Source organism: Crocuta crocuta, unplaced genomic scaffold, assembly GCF_008692635.1.
Source record: "Crocuta crocuta isolate KB4526 unplaced genomic scaffold, BGI_CrCroc_1.0 scaffold170, whole genome shotgun sequence".
NCBI classification, from domain to species: Eukaryota; Metazoa; Chordata; class Mammalia; order Carnivora; family Hyaenidae; genus Crocuta; species Crocuta crocuta.
Genome location: NW_027527853.1, coordinates 2,853,119 through 2,876,415, shown reverse-complemented (window position 1 = coordinate 2,876,415; position 23,297 = coordinate 2,853,119). Strand labels below are relative to the sequence as shown.

Here is a 23,297-nt window from a genome sequence, read left to right as displayed (position 1 = left end):
ATGAAGTTAAATACTCGTAGATAAATGAAAACTCATATTCACACAATGACTTATACAGGAATGTTCATAGCAGTTCTATTCATAATAGCTAAAGCTAGAGACAACCCAAATGCTCATCAGATTAAAAATTGTAATATATTCTTTTAAAAAAATTTTTAAGTTTATTTATTCTGAGAGAGACGGAGAGAGCAAGTGGGGGACAGACAGAGAAAGAGAAGGAGAGAGAGAGGGAGATAGGGAATCCTAAGTAGGCTCTGCCCTTGTAGGGCTCAAACTCACAAAAGGCAAGATTATGACCTGAGCCAAAACCAAGAGTCTGACACTTAACCAACTAAGACACCCACGCACCTTGTGATATATTCTTGCAATAGAATACTTGCCTGCAATAAAAAGGAATTGATATACACTATGGATGTACACAAAATATGAATGAATCTCAAAAAACACGCTGAATGGAAAAAGTCAGACACAAAAAGACATACTGTATGATTCCATTTATATGAAACTCTAAGAAAGTCAATTTAATCTACAGTGACAGAAAGCAGAAAGGAGGAAAAAGGGGTATGTATGGACATACTTAAGAAAAAAAATATGCTCCAAAATGTAAAAGTACTTGGCTCACTTGGAGATGGGTGATGTTGGGGAGCATTATAAATGACTTTTACTTTCTGCAATTCTGTACTTTAAAAACTTCACAAATGGGGGTGCCTGGGTGGTTCAGTTGGTTAAGCATCTCACTTCAGCTCAGGTCATGATCTCATGGTTCATGGATTTGAGCCCCATGTCAGGCTCTGTGCTGAGAGCTCAGAGCCTGGACCCCACTTTGGATTCTATGTCTCCCTCTCTCTCTGCCTCTCTCACTCTCTCTCAAAATAAACATTAAAAAAAATTCACAATATGATCAAGCTAATCTACTCGTAAGTATATACCCAACATAAATGAAAACATACATCTGTACAAAAAGCATATACAAATGTTCATAGCAGCATTATTCATAACAACCAAAAAGTGGAAACAACTCAAATGTCCATCAGCTGGTGAATGAATAAATAAAATGTGCATATATCCATATAAATATGGTGGATTATTTGGCAATAAAAAATGAAATACTGGGGTGCCTGGGTGGATCAGTTTGTTAAGCATTCAATTCTTGATCTCAGCTCAGGTCTTAATCTCAGGGTAGTGAGTTCAAGCTCATAGATGGGCTGCACTCTAGGCATGAAGCCTACCTAACAAAATGATAATCATAGAGGTGCCTTGGTTGGCTCAGTTGGTTGAGTGTCTGACTCTTGATTTTGGTCATGATCCCAGGGTCAGGGGATTCAGCTCAGCGTTAGGCTCCATGGTGAGCATGGAGGATGCTTAAGATTCTCTCTCTCTCCCTCTGCCCCTCTCCCCTGTTCATGCTCTCTCTCTCTAAAAGAAAAATAATAATAATTTAAAAAATAAAATACTGATATGTGCTACAACATAAATGACATAAATGATCTTTGAAAACACTATGCTAAGTGATAAAAAAATATCAGATTAAAAATATTTATGAAAATATGACAGGATTAATAAAAAGTTCTCATTCTAGAGAGGTGCCTGGGTGGCTCACTTGGTTAAGCACCTGACTCTTGATTTTGGCTCAGGTCATGATCTTACAGTCGTGAAATCAAGTTCTGCTTCAGACTCTGCATTTAGTGTGAAGCCTGCTTGGGATTCTCTCCATCTCTCTGTCTTTCTCTCTGCCTGTCCCCAACACGTGCTGTCTCTTACTCTCTCACTCAAAATAAATAAACATAAAAAGAAAAAAGAAAGACCTCATTCTATTTACAAAAGGAAAAGAAAAGAGAAAAAAGTTGGTAAAGGCAAAGTAAATGAAGACAATTGCACTAAGGGAACTAATAGTAAACAAACATGTAACAAGGCTCATAATTGCTAGTAATCAAAGACATGCAAATTAAAGCAACAGCATTCTGAATGCTAGCATCAGTATCATCAACCTGCATGGCTGCCTTGGATTCTGGCAGCCATGCTTTAGCAAAATGGTTTCCCCTTCTCTCATTTACATAAAAGTAAATTAGTGCTATATAATATAATATAATACAATATAATATAATATAATAATGATATAATATAATATAATATAATATCCTCATGATCTACCCAAAGTTTAAATAATCTCCTAGGAGGTGCCTGGGTGGCTCAGTCGGTTAAGCATCTGACTCTAGATATTCTTGGTACTGATTCAGGTCTTGATCTCATGGTTGTGAAATCAAGACCCACCTTGGGCTCTGTACTGAGCGTGGAGCCTGCTTGGGATTCTCTCTTCCTCTCTCTCTCTGACCCTTCCCCACTCATGTGCATGTTCTCTCTCACTCTCTTTCTCTCAAAATAAATAAAATATTATCCCCATTTTTTCTCCTTTTTCCCCACCTCATGCCCCATATGTTTTCCAGAAAAAGAAAGTTATTGAACGTGTAAAAACACACGGCTTCCAATCCAATAGTGATAATATTAATTATAATAATAATAATTCTTATGAACTTTTTAACCTATAAGCTACCAGATGTCTCATGATTCAGACATGGTTTAGCAGGCTTATTCAGTAGCTCTGATGGACACATCTTCCAACACTTAGAGCTTTCCCTCACTCCTAACCCTTGCCTTGTGTTCCTCTTAAGACCCCTGCTACTGCTGCTACACAGGATTGATTGTGATTCTTTCTCCTTCCTTCAACTTTGTGCTTCCCACAAATTTGCCACTTACAACATGGGCAGGACCTCTCTGAAACATACCCTCCAAGCCTCTTGTTTGACTCTTGCCACAAATTCCCCCTCCATTTATAAAACAAGGCATTCATTATTTTTATTTTTATTTTATCTTATTTTATTTATTCTTAAGTGATCTCTACACCCAACATAGAGCTCAAACCTTCAACCCCAAGATCTAGAGTCAGAGGCACCACCAACTGAGCCACATTGGTTGTGCTTTTAAAGCAATGCTGTTAAGTTAGCCAAAAAGCAAAAACAATTTAATTACAATATTTAATACTAGTGCACGGGTACACTCTTATACCACTAATAGGAGTGGAAAATGGTACAAGGCCATCAAATTGTGCATNGAGGTATGTGAAGATATGCATTGCAGTAACATTGATAATGGCAAATATATATGTAGTGTGCCTTCAAAATGCATAGCAACAGGTGAAGAGTTAAATTGTGAGCCTGCCCCCTTGCAAAAACTAATTGGAATAAGGATAGACCACTGACCCTATCCACTAGCGACCAGCCTAGCACACAAAAAAGATAAACTGAGCCTATTAGAGTCTTGCTCTCTTAAATTAAGCAATACCTACTGCCAAGCTATTAGAGCTGGAACATCATCTAGCGCAGTGGTTCTCCGTCTTTAGTCTTCATGAGGGTCACCTCAAGAGCTTGGTAAAATACAGATTGCTAGGCCCAGCAGAGTGTCTGATTCAGTAGTCTGGGGTGAGGTCCAAGAATTTGCATTTCTAACAAGCCCCCAGTTGATTCTGATGCTGCTGGCCCAGGGACCACACTTAGAGAACAACTGATCTCAGCATTATCAAGGTGCAGTTGTTTCTGGACCATGGGCACACAGCAGATGTGCAAATGGGGGAAGGAGAGAGAAGCTCACAGAAGGAACTAAAGACCAACTGTGGTTCTCGACTACTTTCTGTTTTCTGTGAGCTCAGCTATACTTGGTTTCCTGATTTGAGGTTCTTTGTGACCTCTGTGGGGCTTTTTTTATTTTTTAAAATGTTTTTATTTATTTTTTTGAGACAGAGAGACAGAGCACAAGCTGGGGAGGGGCAGAGAGAGAAAGAGACACAGAATCTGAAGCAGGCTTCAGGCTCTAAACTGTCAGCACAGAGCCTGATGGGGGTCCCCAACCCACAAACCGAGAGGTCATGACCTGAACCAAAGTGGGATTCTCAACTGACTGAGCCACCCTGGCGCCCCATGACCTCTTTGTATTTAACTTAACTTCAGTGAGTTTCTTTGTACTATAGAAAGCCCGCCTTAGGAAAGCCTGGGTGGCTCAATTGGTTAAGCAACTGATTCATTTTTTTTTTTTAAATAGTTTATTNAATCTGAAGCAGGCTTCAGGCTCTAAACTGTCAGCACAGAGCCTGATGGGGGTCCCCAACCCACAAACCGAGAGGTCATGACCTGAACCAAAGTGGGATTCTCAACTGACTGANCATTCATCCATTGATGGACACTTAGGCTCTTTCCATGTTTTAGCTATTAAGCAACTGATTCTTGATTTCAGTTCAGGTCCTGATCTCATGGTCGTGCATTGGGCTCCAGGCTGGGCATGGAGCCTGCTTAAAATTCTCTCTCTTCCTCTCTCTCTGCCCATCCCCAGCTTGTGCACACATATAGGTGCACACAGGTGCATAATTAATTAATTAATTAATCCCACCTAGAACACAGTTGAATGAATATTATGTCATTGAATGAATATTATGTCATTCAATGGAGACAAAGTGTATTATCTTGATTCCATTCCAACCCACCCCCTGTGTAACCAAGGTAATGGTTTGGTGTGTATCTGTCCACATCTTTCTCTGTATACACATATATGCAAATGTTTTACTATTTCGGTTACAAAAATTAAATTGTTCTAAGATTCTGCTATAGACCAGCATGTGTGTGGCTTAGACAAGCTGAAGTTTACTTCTGTTTTGCATAACTGTCCCAAGGTGGGTGGTCCAAAACTGGTGAGGTGGTTCTGTCCTCTGAGGTCATCTCAGTGTCCCCACTACCCTGGGATCATGACCTGAGCAGAAATCACGACCTGAGAGTCAGTTGCTCAACTGACTGAGCCACCTTGGTGCCCCAAGAGGTGATTGACTTCCTGATGCTCTCATGCACTTCAGAAGGGGCAGATGTTGATCCTTGATTTTCTCTAATCTCTTCTTTCCTTATAGATTTTACATGTAGATATTTGTAAGTTTTACTATGTTCCAGCAGTCCAATTGTTTTCTTATTGTTTATTGGTTTATGTTAGAAGGTAGTAGAAGACAGTAAGGATTGTAAGAATTGAAATTCCACCATTCTTAGTCTTGCTCTGCAGCTCTGGGAGAGAACGCACAGCCTCCTAAACCCTCTTCCCACCTCTAAGGGCCTAACATCACTGGCAATGGCACGGAGCACACAGGATCTGATGAGGATTAAATAACATAGTGCGTAGAATACGTCAAACCCCACAGGTGCCATGAAATGGTCCAACACTTAGCCAGGATGCCCCATGATGGCCCTACAGCGAGGCACTGAAACACATTCATTCAACTAGAATGTGCATTTCTATAAGGGAATCACTCATTGAAGGAGGAAAATTATAACCATCGTCAGGAAAGTAAGAAGCCCTCAGTTCAGCTGCTACACTGGCTACATGAGCCTTTTCGGTTATAGTTTAGGAAAAATTAAAAAGGAGCTCACACACCCAGAGCCCTTCTCTGCAGCTCCAGGCCAGGCTGCACTGCCTCCTGGGCCTGGGGAACAACACTCAGAGCCCCCTGCCCTCCTCACTGTTTCTGCACTTACCCAGCCAGCTCTAAGTCGAACCCTACCCGTGTTTCCCCACACTATCATGCTGTACCTTTGAAATATCCACTGTGACAGCCTCCAGTCACACTGAGATATCTGAGCAGTCCAAGTCAGCTCCTTATGTACAAACTAATATTTGCATTAGCATTGCAGTTACAGATTTGTATAGCTTGGGAGTGATCTGCCTCTAACACTATTTTCCCCACAGCCCTGTTATTTGTACTGCTTGATTTTGCAAAACGTTTGATTTTGCAGGCCCTAGTGTTGGCCCTAGTATGTACAGCCTCACGCCATGTTGTTCATACCTTCGATCGACATTGTGTGGGGACACAGTTCTACACGGGCTTCATCAGCCTGCCTTCCATGGCCGCACCTCACCCCTGACCCCCATGGGGATTCTCTGATGGGTGGTGTGGACTGCCTGCAGGAACGTGCTCGGCCCTGGCTCACTGTGCAACACAGAGGCGCAAGGCTGTTACAAGCCTTCAGGCAATCCTCTGTTGATGCTGCATGGGAGCCAGGGGATGAAGACTTAAAATGCTTCTCCCTTTCATCCCTCAGATGGTCACTTTGAGGCACAGTCTGTACGGTTCCTCAGAAGTTCCTGTTGGCACCAGAGCCCAGCTGTCCAGAGCACTGACCAGTGCAACTGGCTTGGCTTTCCCCTTCCTTGGCCAGGGACCCCCAGGCCCTCACTCTTGCTTTCTAGGATCACCTCCCATGTGTAAAGCCCTACACATGTGTCCTAGTCTCAGGCTTTTCTTTCTGGGAGAACTAAGGTAGCATAGGCCACATTACAGTCAATACACCTTTACTTTATTTTGGCCAACAATCATTGCCCAATCCTTCCAAAGGCCTTCATCATCTCTTCCCCAGGATACCCTGGACCTCCTTATGATGCCTACCTAATACCCTAATGCCACCATCTAGAATCTTCTGTACCAGGGGTACTTGGCTGGCTCAGTTGGTTAAGCATCCAATTTTGGCTCAGGTCATGATCTCACAGTTCATAAATTTGAACCCCACATCAGACCCTCTATCTCCCTTTGTCTCTGCCCCTCCCTCCCCCCCAAATAAACATTTTTTTAAAAAGGGGTTGGTGCCTGGGTGGCTCAGTCAGTTAAGCTTCTGACTCTTGGTTTTGGCTCAGTTCATGATCTTGTAGTTTCATGAGTTCAAGCCCTGCTTGGGATTCTCTCTCTCTCCCTCTCTCTCTGCCCCTCCCCCACTCTGTCTCTTTTTCTCTCAAGATTAATAAACTTAAAAAAAAAAATACTTAGAATCCTCTGTGTGGTTTGCATAGAAGGAACCAAGTCTTCAGCATCTGCCCCAGTGTCTAGATTGAACACAAGTATCTCCTCCATGGGCACCTGGGTGGCTCAGTCAGTTAAACATCCAACTCTTGATCTTGGCTCAGGTTACAATCTAATGGTTCTTAAATTTGAGCCCTGTGTCAGGCTCTGCTGTGACAACATGGAACCTTCTTGGGATTCTCTCTCTCTGCCCCTACCTCATGTGTGTGTTTTCTCTCTCCCTCTCTCAAAATAAATAAATAAACTTAAAAAGAAGAAAAAGAAGTGGCACCTCTGTATCGAGGGCTAGTCTGGATCCTGAACAGGGACAAACTCTGACAGCTCCAGCTCTCAGCTATACACCAGGATTCTGAAAAACTGCAGCCAAAAGGGTGCACACTGGGTTTATGAGTCCCAGCTCTTCCCTCCTTATCATATTCAAGATGAGCTACGAGGGGGGCAAGGGAATCCATTCCCAAGAACCATACTTTCCACCAGGGCCCTCCCTTCTTAGACTTTGACACTGGGTGTGTGTGTACGTGTGCATGTGTGTACATACACTTGAGCCTAATTTTGTCTTCATGTTCTCTGCATTCTTTGTATCCTAAAATCTAGACCATTGACTCTTACACTTTGGGATTTCACAGAATACTAAATAAAAGACATGTTTTTTAAATCATAAAGCTGTCAGGGGCGCCTGGGTGGCTGGCTTTGGCTCAGGTCATGATCTCGTAGTTCGCGAATTTGAGCCCCGCGTCAGGCTCTGTGCTGACAGCTCAGAGCCTGGAGCCTGCTTTGGATTCTGTGTCTCCCTCTCTCTCTCTGTCCCTCCCTGACTTGCACTCTGTTGCTCTCTCTCAAAAATAAATAAACATTAAAAAAATTAAAGAATAAAATATTTAAATGTAAAGCTGTTATACTTTGTTTTGCATTAGAGAGAAATTTACAACACACAATCCATGGTTCTATAATCTTCTCCTCCTATCATCTGCCATAAGGCTTAATGAAGTCTTCACGATTATTCTGGAAGGCCTCTTTGATCTGCAAATGTGTTCTGTAGCTTTAATATTCAGTGAATCATCACAGTTCAAAAGGTCAGCAAATAGTTTGTTTAATTCCCAAACATCCTTGAATGTTCCAGTCGGAGTCCAGCCAGTACTGTCAATTGAATGTTCTCTCAGTAAACTTAGACATATTTCACCTGCCTTGGCGATGCTGGGGTGTCAGATCCTGGTCAAACATTCATGCTAGGAGGTATCATGTCGTGCACAGGAGGGACTGTAGTTTCAAACTGGAAATGTCCACCCTGGGAGTTACTCTCTTAAGGGGTTAGAGTTTGCTGAAAGCAATGCAGCTTGTTTGGATCAGGAAAATGCACTTGACACATACAAGGTAAATTGCTTCAAGTTTTGTAACCTCCTTAAAAGCAGCTTATCTCTCACAGAAACCCTGAGTAGAATCAGACTGACATCTGGACCCTTGGGAACTGTCAGCCCACTTGGAATGGTGACCAGTGCTAGCATTACTGTAGCCTTCACCCTGAGGACCCAGGGACACGTGAGGTAGGCTCTGTGACCAACACCATGCAGGACCTGGCAAGACATGCAGCATCTCACAGTGGCATCAAGGCCTTGTAGACTCTTCATCAGCCTTCCTCTCCCTCTCACAGTCTGGCTTATACAGTTTGGTAAATGAGCAAATGATGTGTAAGTAATATAAAACAGGTAAAAGGGGCATCACTGAACTTGAAAATTTGTACTTAGCTTTAATTCACATGGAGATTATTTCATTTGCCTCAATACAATGATCACTTCGTACTCCAAGTTTATTGTACAAAATTAGAGCAAGCCAGTCCCCCAGTGTACAGTTCCTTTCTAAGTTTAAGAAAGGCGACTCTAAAGACTTTTTTTAGTTCTTTAGGTTGTTAAGAAAAGGAGACTCTTTTTAAAAATGGATTGTCCAGGGGTGCCTGGGTGGCTCAGTCAGTTGATCATCCAACTCTTGATTTCAGCTCAGGTCATGATCCCAGGGTGGTGGGATGGAGCCCCACATCTGGTTCTGCGCTGGGCATGGAGCCTGCTTAAGATTCTCTCTCTACCTTTCCTTTTGTCCCTCCCCACTCATGCTCTCTTTCTCTCAAATTAAAAAAAAAAAAATGGGGCACCTGGGTGGTGCAGTCGGTTAAGCAGCTGACTTCAGCTCAGGTCATGATCTCACGGTTTGTGAGTTTGAGCCCCACATTCATTGGGCTCTGTGCTGACATCTTGGAGCCTGGAGCCTGCTTTGGATTCTGTGTCTCCCTCTCTGTCCCTCCCTTGCTCAAGTTCTCCCTCACTCTCTCTCTCAAAAACAAATAAAACATAAAAATATTAATCATTCAAATGACATTCCCCACAATACTGAAGTCAAAGTAACTTCCCAAATTCCAAAAGCGAAATCTGGTGCCAGGTGTGTCCAATAACTCATACCCCACTGTAGAGGCGGAATTTAAATGTAATTCGATCTTGTTGCCAACTGGAAAATATTTTCAAAATGTTTCCAGAAAAGGCCAGCAGTTAAAAGTTATTTAATTTACCACTAATTAGTCAACTGACAGTCAATGTGTGAGATTTAACCGTATCTATTACAACAGTGGTCCTCAAACTTTATTCTGCATCAGAATCACCAGGAGAGACCATTAAACCACAAAATAATGGGGCCCTATCCTCAGAGATTTTAATTTATAGGTCTAGGATGGGGTATGAGAATCTGCATTTCTAACGAGTTCCCAGTTGATGCTGAGACTGTGGGGGAACCCCTCACTGACTGTATGAGAGAGATGTGGAAATACTGGCTATTAGACTAACTATAAAATAGACATAAATTGGTGAGGCAGTGGCGACGGCGGTGGTGAGAGGATGAACAACAAGTTCGACGCATTGAAAGACGATGACAGTGGGGACCATGATCAGAATGAAGAAAACAGCACACAGAAAGATGGTGAGAAGGAAAAAACGGAACGAGACAAGGGTCAGGGCAGCAGTAAGAAGAAGGCTGTCATCCCTGGGCCAGCAGAGCACCCACTGCAGTACAACTATACCTTCTGGTACTCCAGAAGGACCCCCAGCCGCCCCACTAGCTCGCAAAGCTGTGAACAGAACATCAAACAGATTGGCACCTTTGCCTCCGTGGAGCAGTTCTGGAGGTTTTACAGCCACATGGTATGTCCCGGAGACCTGACGGGCCACAGTGACTTCCATCTTTTCAAAGAAGGAATTAAACCTATGTGGGAGGATGATGAAAATAAAAATGGTGGCAAGTGGATTATTCGGCTGCGGAAGGGCTTGGCATCCCGTTGCTGGCAGAACCTGATCCTGGCCATGCTGGGGGAACAGTTCATGGTTGGGGAGGAGATCTGTGGGGCTGTGGTCTCTGTCCGGTTTCAGGAGGACATTATTTCAATATGGAATAAGACTGCCAGTGACCAAGCAACCACAGCCCGAATCCAGGATACGCTTCGGCGAGTGCTTAACCTACCTCCCAACACCATTATGGAGTACAAAACCCACACCGACAGCATCAAAATGCCAGGCAGGCTGGGCCCCCAAAGGCTCCTTTTTCAAAACCTCTGGAAGCCGCGGTTGAATGTGCCATGACCCTCCCCCTCTCTGGATGACACCATCATTGAAGCTGGCATCATCGGAGTCTTGTTCTGTTGGCGTGCTACCTGGAAGATACTTCTGTCCTGGACAAGAGGAATTGGAAGAGCATTTTATGTTTTAAGAACAGGCTGACACGCAGCTACAACAACAGCTGAGATCACTTAATAAATGGTGCTAAACTAAAAAAAAAAAAAAAAGACGTAAATACTGTTTTATCCAGGGACAAAAGGGGCCCAAAATTTAGCTCTGGCCTGGAAAACAAACCAAGGTTACCTATAGAGTTTTTCTTTGGGGCTAGTCTTGTCAAGGCTGCTGGGGGGTGGGGGTGGAGTCCAACAGACGTGGAGAGGATGCACATGTCATATTTACCTAGGTGAAACTAGTTACTGGAAACACCCATTTAGGAGTGTGGCAGGCAGCACAGGCGCTGAAATCTCACCTCAATCTAGCATCTGCACCCTGACTTCTCTGCAACTCCCTCCCCCATTAAAAATATGAAAAAGGAATTGTCTTCATGCTGATCTAATTTCTCAAGGCCTAAAGTGTGAACTAGGTCATTTGGCGATGAAACTTACAAAGCCTTTACAAGTAATTTGCCATCAACAGGGTGTAAAGCACATTCATATCCATTATTGTTTTTGATCCTCAACCAGTCCTATGTAGTGGACCTCACTACCTCTTTATACCAGTGAGGGAATTGACTCACACAGAAGGTAAATGACTGGCTCAACATTACAGCTAACACAGAGCTGTGCCAGTGCTCAAATCCAGGCTTTTAAAAAAAGTTTTTTAAGGTTTATTTATTTCTGAGAGAGAGACAGACAGAGTGCAAGTGGGAGAGGGGCAAAGAGACAGGGAGACACAGAATCTGATACAGGCTCCAGGCTTCGAGCTGTCAGCACAGAGCCCGACGCGGGGCTCAAACCCACAAACCACGAGATCGTGACCTGAGCCGAAGTCGGATACTTAACCGACTGAACCACTCAGGTGTCCTTCAAATTCAGGCTTTTAGGGGTGCCTGGGAGGCTCAGTCTGTAAAGCGTCCGACTCTGGCTCAGGTCATGATCTCATGGTTCGTGGGTTCGAGCCCCATGTCGGGCTCTGTGCTGACAGCTCAGAGCCTGGAGCCTGCTTCAGATTCTGTGTCTCCCTGTCTCTCTGACCCTCCCCTGCTGAAGCTCTCTCTCTCTCTCTCTCTTTCTCTCTCAAAAATAAATAAAACATTAAAGAAATTTTTTTTAAATCCAGGCTTTTAAAGACCAACTACTAAAAATTTAAACAGTCCAGAGATGTGAATTTCTGGAAATATTGAAGCAAAGAGAGAAGTGTGTTGTCCTTGTTAATGCTGTTTCTCAAACATATTAGAAATAATCAGTAATGTTTAAATACATGCAATATTGGGGATATATATATATATATATATATATCACCTGTTCTTTACCCATTTATCTATCAATGAACACTTAATGCTGTAATAAACATAGAGGTGCATATATCTTTTCAAATTAGTGTTTTCATATTCTTAGGGTAAATACCCAAGAGTGGATTTATTTACTGGACCATATGGTAGTTCTATTTTTAATTTTTTGAGGAACCTCCACACTGTTTTCCAGAGTGGCTGCACCAGTTTGCATTCCCACCAACAGTGCACGAGGGTTCCTTTCCCTCCACATCCTTGCCAACACTTGTTGTCTCTTGTGTTTTTGAAGTTAGCCATTCTTACAGGTGTGAGGCAATATCTCATTGTGGTTTTGATTGGATTTCCCTGATAATGAGTGATGTTGAGCATCTTTTCACATGTCTGTTGGCCATCTGTATGTTCTCTTAGGAGGAATGTCTGTTCATATCTTTTGCCTATTTTTAATTGGATTATTTGAGGGGTTTTGGTGTTGACTTGTGTAGGTTCTTTATATATTTTGGATATTGACCTTTTATTGCATATGCTATTTGCAAATATCTTCTCCCATTTAGTAGCTTGTCTTTTACTTTCATTGATTGTTTGCTGTGCAGAAGTTTTCTATTTTCATGAAGTCCCAATAGTTTGTTTTTATTTCCTTTGCCTCAGAAGACCTATCTCGAAAAATGTTGCTACAGCTAATGTTAAAAAAGTTACTCCTTGTGTTCTCTTCCAGGATTTTTATAATTTCAGGTCTTACATTGAGGTCCTTAATCCATTTTGAGTTTATTTTTAGGTATGATATAAGAAAGTTGTCCAGTTTCATTCTTTTGCATGTAGCTGTCCAGTTTTCCAATACCATTTGTTGATGAGACGGTCTTTTTCCCATTACATATTCTTGCCTCTTTTATCAAAGATTAACTGACCATATAATTGTGGGGTTATTTCTGGGGTTATTTCTGGGGAGTTTTGAGAATTCTTTATATATTCTGGACACAAGTCCTTTATCAGATATTTGATTTAAAAGTATTTCCTCCTTGGGGTGCCTCACTGGCTTAGTCAGTAGAACATGCAACTCTTGATCTCAGGGTTGTGAGTCCAAGCCCCATGCTGGGTGTAGAGCTTACTTTTAAAAAGTAAAAAGTTAAATTAAATTAAAAAAGGATTTCCTCCTAATTTGTGACTCATGTTTTCATTCCCTTAACTGCCTCTTACTATGAGCAGAGATTTTACACTTTGATGAAGTCCACATTTATCAAGTTGTTCTTTTATAGCTGTACTTTTGGTCTCATATCTAAGAAATCTTTGCCTAACTCCAAGGTCACAAATCTTTCTCCTGTTTTCTTCTAGAAGTTTAATAGCTATAGGTTTTAGATTCTGATCTACAATACATTTGGAGTTAACTTTTATATAGGATATGAAATATAATTTCAAGTTTTTTTTCATGAAGATATTCAAAGTTGTCCTAGCAACATTTGTTGAAAAGACAATTCTTTTCTCCAATGAATTGTTTTTGCACCTTTGTCAAAAATCTGTTGTCCATATATATGAAAGTCTGGACTCTCTATTCTATTCTATTCATTGATTTGTCTGTCTTTAAGCCACAACATCTTTGTTACTATACCTTTATAATGATTCTTGAAATCAGATACTGTTACTAGAATCATATTCTATAAAATTTGGTAAAATATATGAGAGGCAATAAAAAGAAAGAGAGTAAACTCATTTTCCCATATTCTGCACATTTAGGGACTTTATTTTTAAGAAAATAGTTTGAAAGAAAAAAACTTTATTTATCTTAAAACATTTTATAACAATTTTTCCCCGGCTGGAAAAAAAAATGGGGTTATATTAAAGGTAATAAAAATGTAAACTAGTCTTCCCCCATTCTGCATATTTCCATGGGTTACTTACAGAAAGCAATTTGACAGGGAGAGAGCTTTCATTATTTAAAAATATTTTATGGCAAATTTTCCCACAACAAAAATGTGGAAATGTCTTCCATATTGAACACTAGAGAAATTATTGTCAATTATATCATCTCTCCAGGATGGAATTACACAGTTTTTAAAGAGAAGCTTCATGAAGAGAAAACAACTTAAGAAATACCAAGTCGATACATGTGTATATTTGATGAACGGGCATCAAGTAGAAATAGAACACAAATTGGTTTGTCCATAAACTGATCACAATTCCGAGAACTATCCACAGGGAGGAGGGAAAGTTATGGCTTTAAAAGCTGGAGGCAGAAATCCTCAGAAAGTGAACTAGCTTTGCTTTGGCCACACCCTTTCTAGATCCTCGTAGTCGTAGCCACCTAGAGCTTAGAGCTGGCCCGGGTTCGGTTGAGGTGAGTAATGCAGCATTGCTCTTCCAATAAAGAAAGCCAAAGTTTTTCCTTTGTAGGGCAAGTGAAGGGGGAAGAGAGAGTGATGGGCAAAACTGATGGAGATGAACAGTGAGGTCAGAGAGAGAAAGGTGGGCAAAAGGGGGAGGGAAGGGAGGCTGGAGACTTCTAGAGAAGAAATGGCCCATGCCAGGGTTCTGAACAGGAACAACCATGAGGCAGAAGTGCAGGAGGAAACTAGAAGAGACAGAGAATTAAAAAAAAAAAAAAATGTGCCCAGAAAACTGATAAATTTGGGATTTCCACAATGCTGACTTTTGTGTTATACAAATAAAAAGTAAAATTGCTGTTATATTAGAGGGATGGAACATGACTGAAGAAAGTTTTCAAATACGATTTTGTACCTAGTTATTAATCTATTCCTTTTGATTAGAACAGCTTTATAGACATTTTCAGCATAGAGTGTATCTCTGCACACAATTATTTTTTCATGAATGTCTTGGCCTCTCTCTGATTTCTCAGACTTTGCTTCTTCCATACCGATTCCTGAATGATTTAATCTAATTCCCTTTAGTACGTCCCCCCAAATCAATGAATGAAAGGCATAGCAACATAAAAAATAAATCTAATTATATACCCCAAACTTAATGACAAAGTTGGTATTTTAACTCAGTAGAGAAAGCATGATTACCATGACTCTTCATCTGAAAGAAAACAAACTATACTCCTTACTTCATGCATGCTCTGTACAGAAATGATTCCTAATATAACAAAGATGCAAAGGTTGTTTGTTTTTTTTAATCTGGTAGAAGTAAATTCAGGAAAATATTTGTATAACTTTGGAGTAAATGTATAAATTCATAAAAATATTCATGGCTATGTAAAATTGAATGGAAAACAAACTGTAGAAAAAGATAGTTAAGAAAAAAATTACCAGACAGGAGAGGCCTCTGGCTAGTCAGTTGGAAGAGCATGTGACTCTTGATCATAAGGTCATGAGTTTGAGTTTGAGCCCCATGTTGGGTGTAGAGATTATTTAAATAAATAAAACTTTTGGGGTGCCTGGGTGAATCAGTCAGTTAAGCTTCTGACTCTTGATTTCAGCTCAGGTCATGATCACAGGGTTGTGAGATCAAGCCTCATGTCAAGCCCCACATTGGGCTCTATGCTGGGTGTGAAGCCTGCTTAAGATTCTCTCTCTCTCTCCTCTCTCTCTGCCCCTCTCCCACTCTCATGCACACCCCCATTCCCTCCCCCCTCTCTCAAATAAATAAACATTAAGGAAAAAATAAAGTAAAATAACTGCAGAATTTTTTTAAAGTTTATTTCTTTATTTTGAGAGAGAGAGAGAGAGAGACAGCACAGAGCCTGATGAAGGGCTCAAACTCACAAACCATGAGATCATGACCTAAGATGAAATCAAGAGTCTGACACTTAACCGACTGAGACACCCAGGTGCCCCACTTCAGAATATTTCATAGTATGGATCTGCTATAATTTATTCTAATATTTCCTATACATTAATGATGACTCCATAATTTTTAGCCATTATAAAAGAAATGATACAATATACATCCTTACATATAGATTGTTACATACTAGTGCTTTTACTTCTATAAAATACATTTCTAGAAGATTGTTGGCTTGTGCCAGAAGATTGTTGTACGAGCATTCTATTTCTTTATTTTTAATTTTATTGCAGTAAGAACACTTAACATGAAATCTACCCTCTTAACATATTTTTTAAAAATGTTTTTATTTATTTCTAGGAGAGAGAGAGAGAGAGAGACAGCATGAGCAGGGGAGGGTCAGAGAGAGAAGGAGATACAGACTCGGAAATAGGCTCCAGTCTCTGAGCTGGCAGTCAGCACAGAGCCTGACGCGGGGCTCAAACCCACGAACCGCGAGATCATGACCTAAGCGAAAGTCGGACGCTTAACCGACTAAGCCACCCAGGCGCCCCCCCTTAACATATTTTTAAGTGTATAATATGGTACTATTAAATATAGGTGCAATGATGTACAGTAGATTTCCAGAGCTTACTCATCTTGCTTAACTGAAACTTTATGCCTGTTGTCTGCTATCCTTCCCTCAAGACCCTGACAACTACCATTCTGTTTTTGGTTCTATGAGTTTGACTATTGTAGATACCTCATATAAGTGAAGTCAAGTAGTATTTGTCTTTCTGTGACTGGCTTATTTCTTTTTTTTTTCTTTTTTTTTTAAATATTTTTTTATTTATTTCTAAGAGAGAGAGAGACAGCGTGAGCAGGGGAGGGTCAGAGAGAGAGGGAGATACAGACTCTGAAACAGGCTCCAGGCTCTGAGCTAGCTGTCAGCACAGAGCCCGACACGGGGCTCGAACCCACGAACCGCGAGATCATGACCTGAGTGAAAGTCAGACGCTTAACTGACTAAGCCACCCAGGCGCCCCATGTGACTGGCTTATTTCATTTAGCCCATTCCCTGAAAGATTCATCAATGTTGTCACATATGGCAAGAATAATAAGGCTGAATAATATTCCATTGTATGTATACACCAGATTTTTCTTATCCATTCACCCACTGATGGACATTTAGACCGTCCATTTAAAAGATCCTGATTTTAATTCTTTTGGATAAATACCTAGAAGTGGGATTTCTGGATCGTATGGTAGTTCTAGTTTTAATTTTTTAAGGAATCTCCATACTGTTTCCATAGCAGCTGCACCATTTTGCATTTTGTGTGTTTTTTTAAAAATTTTTTTAGTGTTTATTTATTTTGAGAGAGATGGGGGGGGGCAGGGAAGAAGAAGAACACAGAGAGAATCCCAAGCAGGCTCTGCACCATCAGCCCAGACCCTGATGTGAGGCTCGATCTCATGAACTGTGAGATCATGACCTGAGCCAAAACTAAGAGTCAGACACTTACCTGACTGAGCCATCCAGGTACCCCTGCATTTTGAACAACAGTATACAAGGGTTTCAATCTCTCCACATCTTTACCAACACTTGTCATCTTTGGGGTTTTGTTTGTATGTTTGTTGTTTTGTTTATTTATTTATTTATTTGTTTATTTTTAAAGTTTATTTTTGAGAGAGACAGAGAAACAGAGCATAAGTGGGGAAGGGGCAGAGAGAGAGAGGAAGACACAGAATCCAAAGCAGGCTCCAGGCTCCAGGGCTGTCAGCACAGAGCCCGACATGGATGTCTGATCTGATGTCAGAAGCTTAACTGACTGAGCCACCCAGGGGCCCCTGTTTGGTTTTTGATAATGGCCACCCTAACAGATATGAAGTGATCTTTCATTCTGGTTTTGATTTGCATTTCCCTGATGATTAGTGACAGTGAGCATTTTTTCATATATCCATTGGTCATCTGTATGCCTTCTTTGGAGAAATGTCTATGTACATCCTTAGCCCATTTTTTCACCAAGTTATTAGGGGTTTTTTTGTTACTGAGTTGGAGTAGTTCCTTATTTTTTGGAGATTATTCTTTTATCCGAGGTATGGCTTGCAAATATTTACTCCCATTCCATAGATTGTCTGTTGTTTCCCTCACTGTGCAGAAGCTTTTTAGTATGATGTAGTCCCATATGTCCACTTTTGCTTTTGTTGCCTATGCTTTTGGTGACACATCCATGAAATCATTGCCAGGACCAGTTTCATGAAGTTTTTACCCTATGCTTTCTTCCAGGATTTTTGCTGCTCCAGGTCTTATTTAATTTTGAATTGATTTTTTGTGTATACCATAAGGGTACAATTACATTCTTTTGGATGTGGACATCCAGTTTTCCCAATACCATTTGCTGACGAGATTGTCCACTCCCCATTGTGTATTCTTGCCATCCCTGTCAAAGATCAATTGACTGTATATGCACTGATTTATTTCTGGGTTTTCAATCTTATTCCACTGGTCTAGGTGACTATCTTTGTGCCAGCGCCATATTGTTTTGATTACTGCAACTTTGTAATATATTTTGCATCAGAAAGTGTGATGCCTCCAGCTTTGTTCTTCTTTCTCAAGATTGATTCAGCTATTTGTGGTCTTCTGTGATTGGATGTCTTTTTTTTCTTTTCCTTGCCTAATTGCTCTGTTAGAACTTATAGTATTATGTTAAAAAGAGATGGCCAGAATGGGCATCATTGCCTTGTTCTTGATCTTAGAGGAAAAGCTTTCAGTTTTTCACAGTTGAGTATGATGATGGCTGTGGAGTTTTCATTTATGGCCTTTGTTATGTTAAAGCACTTTCCTTCCATTCCTAATTTGTTGAGAGTTATTATCATGAAAGGATGTTGAATTTTGTCAAATGCTTTTTCTGCATCTATTGAGAGGATCATATACTTTTTATCCCTTATCTTGTAAATGTGATGCATCACATCAACTGACTTTCATATGTTAAGCCATCTTACATCTCAGGGATAAATTTCACTTGGTCATGGTATATGATCCTATTATTTATTTATTTTGAGAGAGAGAGAGAGAGAAAGAGAGAGAATGTAAGCAGGGGAGGGGCAGAGAGAGAGAGAGAATCCCAGGCAAGGTCCGAACTGTCAGCACAGAGCTCAATGTGGGGCTCAATCTCTGAACCTTGAGATCATGACCTGAGCTGAAATAAAGAGTCAGACACTTAACCAAACAGTGTCACCCACATGCCCCATGTATGATCCTTTTAATGTGCTATTGGATTCAGTTTGCTAGTTTTTTGTTGGGGATTTTTACATTTACATTAATCAGTGATGTTGGTTTATAGTTTTATTTTCTTCTGGTGTCTTTGTCTGGCTTTGGTATCAGGGTAATGCTAGCCTCATAGGAGGAGTCTGGAAATATTCCCTCTTCTTCAAAATTTTAGGGGAGTTTGAGAATTGGCATTAATTNGGCTTGAACCCACGAACCACGAGATTATGACCTGAGCCGAAGTCGGACGCTTAACCGACTGAGCCACCCAGGCACCCCGATTCTTTTTACTTCTGTAATGTCTGTTGTAATATCTCTTCTTTCATTTCTTGTTTTATTTATCTGAGTCTTCTTCTTCATTTGTCTAGTTAAGTGTGTCAATTTGTCTACTTCTTAAAAACTTTTAGTTTCATTGATTTTTTTCTAAAAGGGTATGTGCATTTTGAATTTAAGTAACTATGGCCAAATTACTTGGCCAAAAAGGTTGTGGTAATTAATATACCCTCTGAAAAAGGTGGGGGATGGAGTGGCTCTACATGTGGAAGAAAATAAAGTTAGAATTTGGCTCACACTATAAGCAACAGTAAATTTCACAGTGATTAATACACAAATACAAAAACAGAACTTTTTTTTTTATTTTTATTTATTTCTAGGAGAGAGAGAGACAGCGTGAGGAGGGAAGGGTCAGAGAGAGAGGGAGTCACAGACTGAAACAGGCTCCAGGCTCTGAGCTGGCAGTCAGCACAGAGCCCGACGCGGGGCCCGAACCCACGAACCGCGAGATCATGACCTGAGCGAAAGTCGGACGCTTAACCGACTAAGCCACCCAGGCGCCCCAAAACAGAACTATTAAAATAGGAAAAAATTAAAGATAACATTTGTTTAACTTTGGATAAGTTTGGCCCTTTTAAGAAATACTAGAAACTGAGAAGCCATATGGGGCCCCTGGGTGGCTAGTTGGTTAAGCATCCAACTCTTGATTTTGGCTCAGGTCATGATCTCACAGTTAGTGGGATCAAACCTTGCATTGGGCTCTGTGGTGACAAGGGGGAGCCTGCTTGGAATTCTCTCTCTCTCTGCTCCTCCCCTGCTCACATACACATACTGTCTCTCTCTCTCTCAAAATAAATAAACATTAAAAATAAACCTGAGAAGCCATAAAGAGAAAATTGATGTATTCAAACACATGAACATTTAAAATACCATAAACAAATCCAGAAATGAATAGACTGAGAGAGAAACTTGCAAGATATGACACAGTGATATTACTAACATATAAACAACTCCTTCAAATTAGTAAAAGAAATATATAAAAAGACAATGGGGACACCTGGCTGGCTCAGTTGGTGAAGCATGTGACTCTTGATCTCAGGGCTGTAAGTTCGAGACCAACTTGGGGTGTAGAAATTACTTTAAAAAATTAAAATTAAAAAAATAATAATAATAAAATAAAATCTTTAAAAGAAAAGCTAGTAGAAAAATGGGCACAAGATGGGAATAAAAATTGATAGAGAACTATAAACAGCCAAATAACTTATGAAATGTTCATTCTTAGAGGTAATACAAAAAACACACTTTTTTTAATATTTTCTTTATTTTTGAGAGAGAGAGAGAGCAGGGGAGGATCAGAGAGAGAGGGAGATACAGAATCTGAAACAGGTTTCAGGCTCTGAGCTAGCTGTCAGCACAGAGCCCGACGCAGGGCTCGAACCGACGAACCGTGAGATCATGACCTGAGCCGAAGTCCGACACTTAACTGACTGAGCCACCCAGGCACCCCCCAAAAAACACACACTTAACTAACATTATCATGCGCCCCATGAGACTGCCAAAAATGGAAAATATTGCTAATAACTAACACTGTTGAGCAATGAGCACTGTAGGTCACTCTGACAAAGGAATCATTTTAAGTAATCAATTAGTCAATTGCACTTTCACACCTCACTTTGTTTTTGTTCATTGACTGTATTTCCAAGCAAATGATATTTCATCACCAGCTGCAGAAGATAACACCTGAATGAGGTGTGAAACAACACGATCGGTAGCTGTAGTATGTGGAAGCCCACTCACAGTGACGGGTGACAGGTGCAATGCTCCTCCTTCACCTTTCCAAATATTCTGTAATACAGTTTTCACAATTCAGGGCAAAAATTAGCAGGAAAAAAATAACATTCTCATCCTTTTCCTAAGCATGCTGCTTGTTTTAGAGCCTCATTATGCAGTCTGTGTGCAGCTTACACTTCTGCCAAATGAATCTTATACCTACGTACTCTGCAGCAGCGTGAATTAACTAAGAACAAAATTCTCATTTCATAATAAAGCCTTTGTTTTATTTTCTTCTTCTCAGTTGGTTAAGCATTCAACTCCTTTTTTTTTTTTAGTTTTTATTTATTGATTTTTGAGGCAGAGAGAGAAAGCAGAAGCAGGAGAGGGGTAGAATGAGAGGGAGACACAGAAACCAAAGCAGTTTCCAGGCTCTGAGCTGTCAGCAGAGTCCAACGTAGGGCCTGAACTCAGGAGCTGTGAGATCATGACCTAAGCAGAAGTGGGTCATTTAACTGACTGAGCCACCCAGGCACCCCTGTTTAATTTTCTTCTTTACAACAAACAGAGAAAGAGGAAGTATCAGGGGAAACTTTAGAAGGGGATTTTGATCCATATAAAGAAACATTGTCCAGAAAGGGAAACTCAAGTTCACCTGGTTGCCCTTATTATGCAGAAGAGGAAACTCTAAGCTAAGAGAAGCAAGACCTCAGAAAACAAACAGCTTGGAAATATGTAGCAGTTGTCACTGGACTTTGGTATAGATTATTCCAAAGGGGTTCTTACCTCTCCTGGTCCAGTTCCTTCTCTGTGGTCACGGGGCTTGCGGAAGAGCCTTCCATTGCAGTGTAACCACTAGGTGGCACTGTGTACTGCTGGGCTGGTTCTGGTAAAGTAGCCCCCTGTCCAGTATAGTGTTTCAGTGTCTAGGACAGGGTGCTTTTCACACCTACTAGATCATAATTCTCCTCCAAAATTTATAAACTCAGCCAACTTTAAGAGCCATCTCATTTTTCTTAGAAAGAATAGAATTTGGGGGTGACTGGGTGGCTCTGTTGGTTAAGCGTCAGACTCTTGATTTCAGCTCAGGTCATGATCTCACATTTGTGGCAGGCTGAGCATGAAGCCTGCTTAGGATTCTTTCTCTGTCTCTCTCTCTCTCACACACACACAAAATGAAATGAATAAATATTTTAAAATGTTTTTTAAAAATAGGCTTGATCGAATAATAAGACATTTTCTATGTTTAAATGGGACAACAAATTATAAAAGTGTAAATTCTCCTCAAGTTAATTTAACTTATAAAGCTAATACAATCCAAATAAAAATACCAACAGTTGATAATAAAATTCATATAGATAGACAATAAACTATTTGTAAAAAATAATAATAATAAAATAAAATTCGTATAGAAAAACATGAAAGAATAGCCAAAAAACAGTGAAAAAAGTACAGTGAGGACCTAACCCTACCAAACATTAAAACATGCAATAAAGACTCTATAATTAAAGCAACTGGTCCTGATGCATAGATAGCAGAATTGAATAGAAATCTCTAGAGATAAGGAAATTTGTATACAACAAAAGTGGCATCTGAAGTCACTAGAGTAAATAAAAGAGGCAAATGAGTAGCCTTTTCGAAGAAGATAAAATTATATCCATACCTTATTCCACACACAAGAATAAACTCCAAACTGATCCGAGATCTAAATGAAAAGAAAAGAAACCATGTAAGTACTAGAAGACAATGCAGCTAAATTCTGTTTGAATCCGAGTACAGGTTTCTCCCATTTCTGAAAGTAAAATGGTCCTATGAAACCTTTCATAAGCCAAAAATAGCATAAATCAAAGAAAAATTACCATTTTGTGGAAAACATTCCCAGACCCCAAAAATAACCTCTCCTACACTTTTCTGATACCTTAGGACACATCTTGCCAAGGGGGCACAAAATATATGGGGATAAAGCACAGATGTTCACAGACACAAAGCTATGCCAGCTTGGGGCGCCTGAGTGACTCAGTCAGTTGAGTGTCCGACTTTGGCTCAGATCTCGCAGTTCATGGGTTCAAGCCCTGCGTCGGGCTCTGTGCTGACAGCTCAGAGCCTGGAGCCTGCTTCAGATTTTGTGTCTCTCTCTCTCTCTGACCCTCCCCTGTTCACGCTGTCTCTCTCTCTCTCCCTCTTTCAGAAATAAATAAAACATTTTTAAAAATTTAAAAAAAAAAAAAAAGCTATGCTAGCTAGATGCTGAGATGCAGTTCCCAGGAGGGAGGAGCGAGCTTGGTGGGGCGCTCTCACTGCTCTGAGCCAACTGCCTCCACAATGACTGCTGCAAAACAGTGAACCATGTTTCTGCTT

General features: G+C 40.6%; 1 long non-coding RNA gene and 2 pseudogenes across 1 annotated transcript in view; 2 read left to right on the top strand and 1 right to left on the bottom strand.

Annotated features, from left to right (window-relative positions):
• LOC144245214 (uncharacterized) overlaps positions 1-23,297 on the top strand; it is a 64,609-nt gene that overhangs the window by 24,668 nt on the left and 16,644 nt on the right. The window lies entirely within an intron of this gene.
• LOC144244633 (NEDD8-conjugating enzyme UBE2F pseudogene) lies at positions 7,841-8,467 on the bottom strand (annotated as a pseudogene).
• Positions 9,734-10,680, top strand: LOC144245201 (eukaryotic translation initiation factor 4E type 2 pseudogene; annotated as a pseudogene).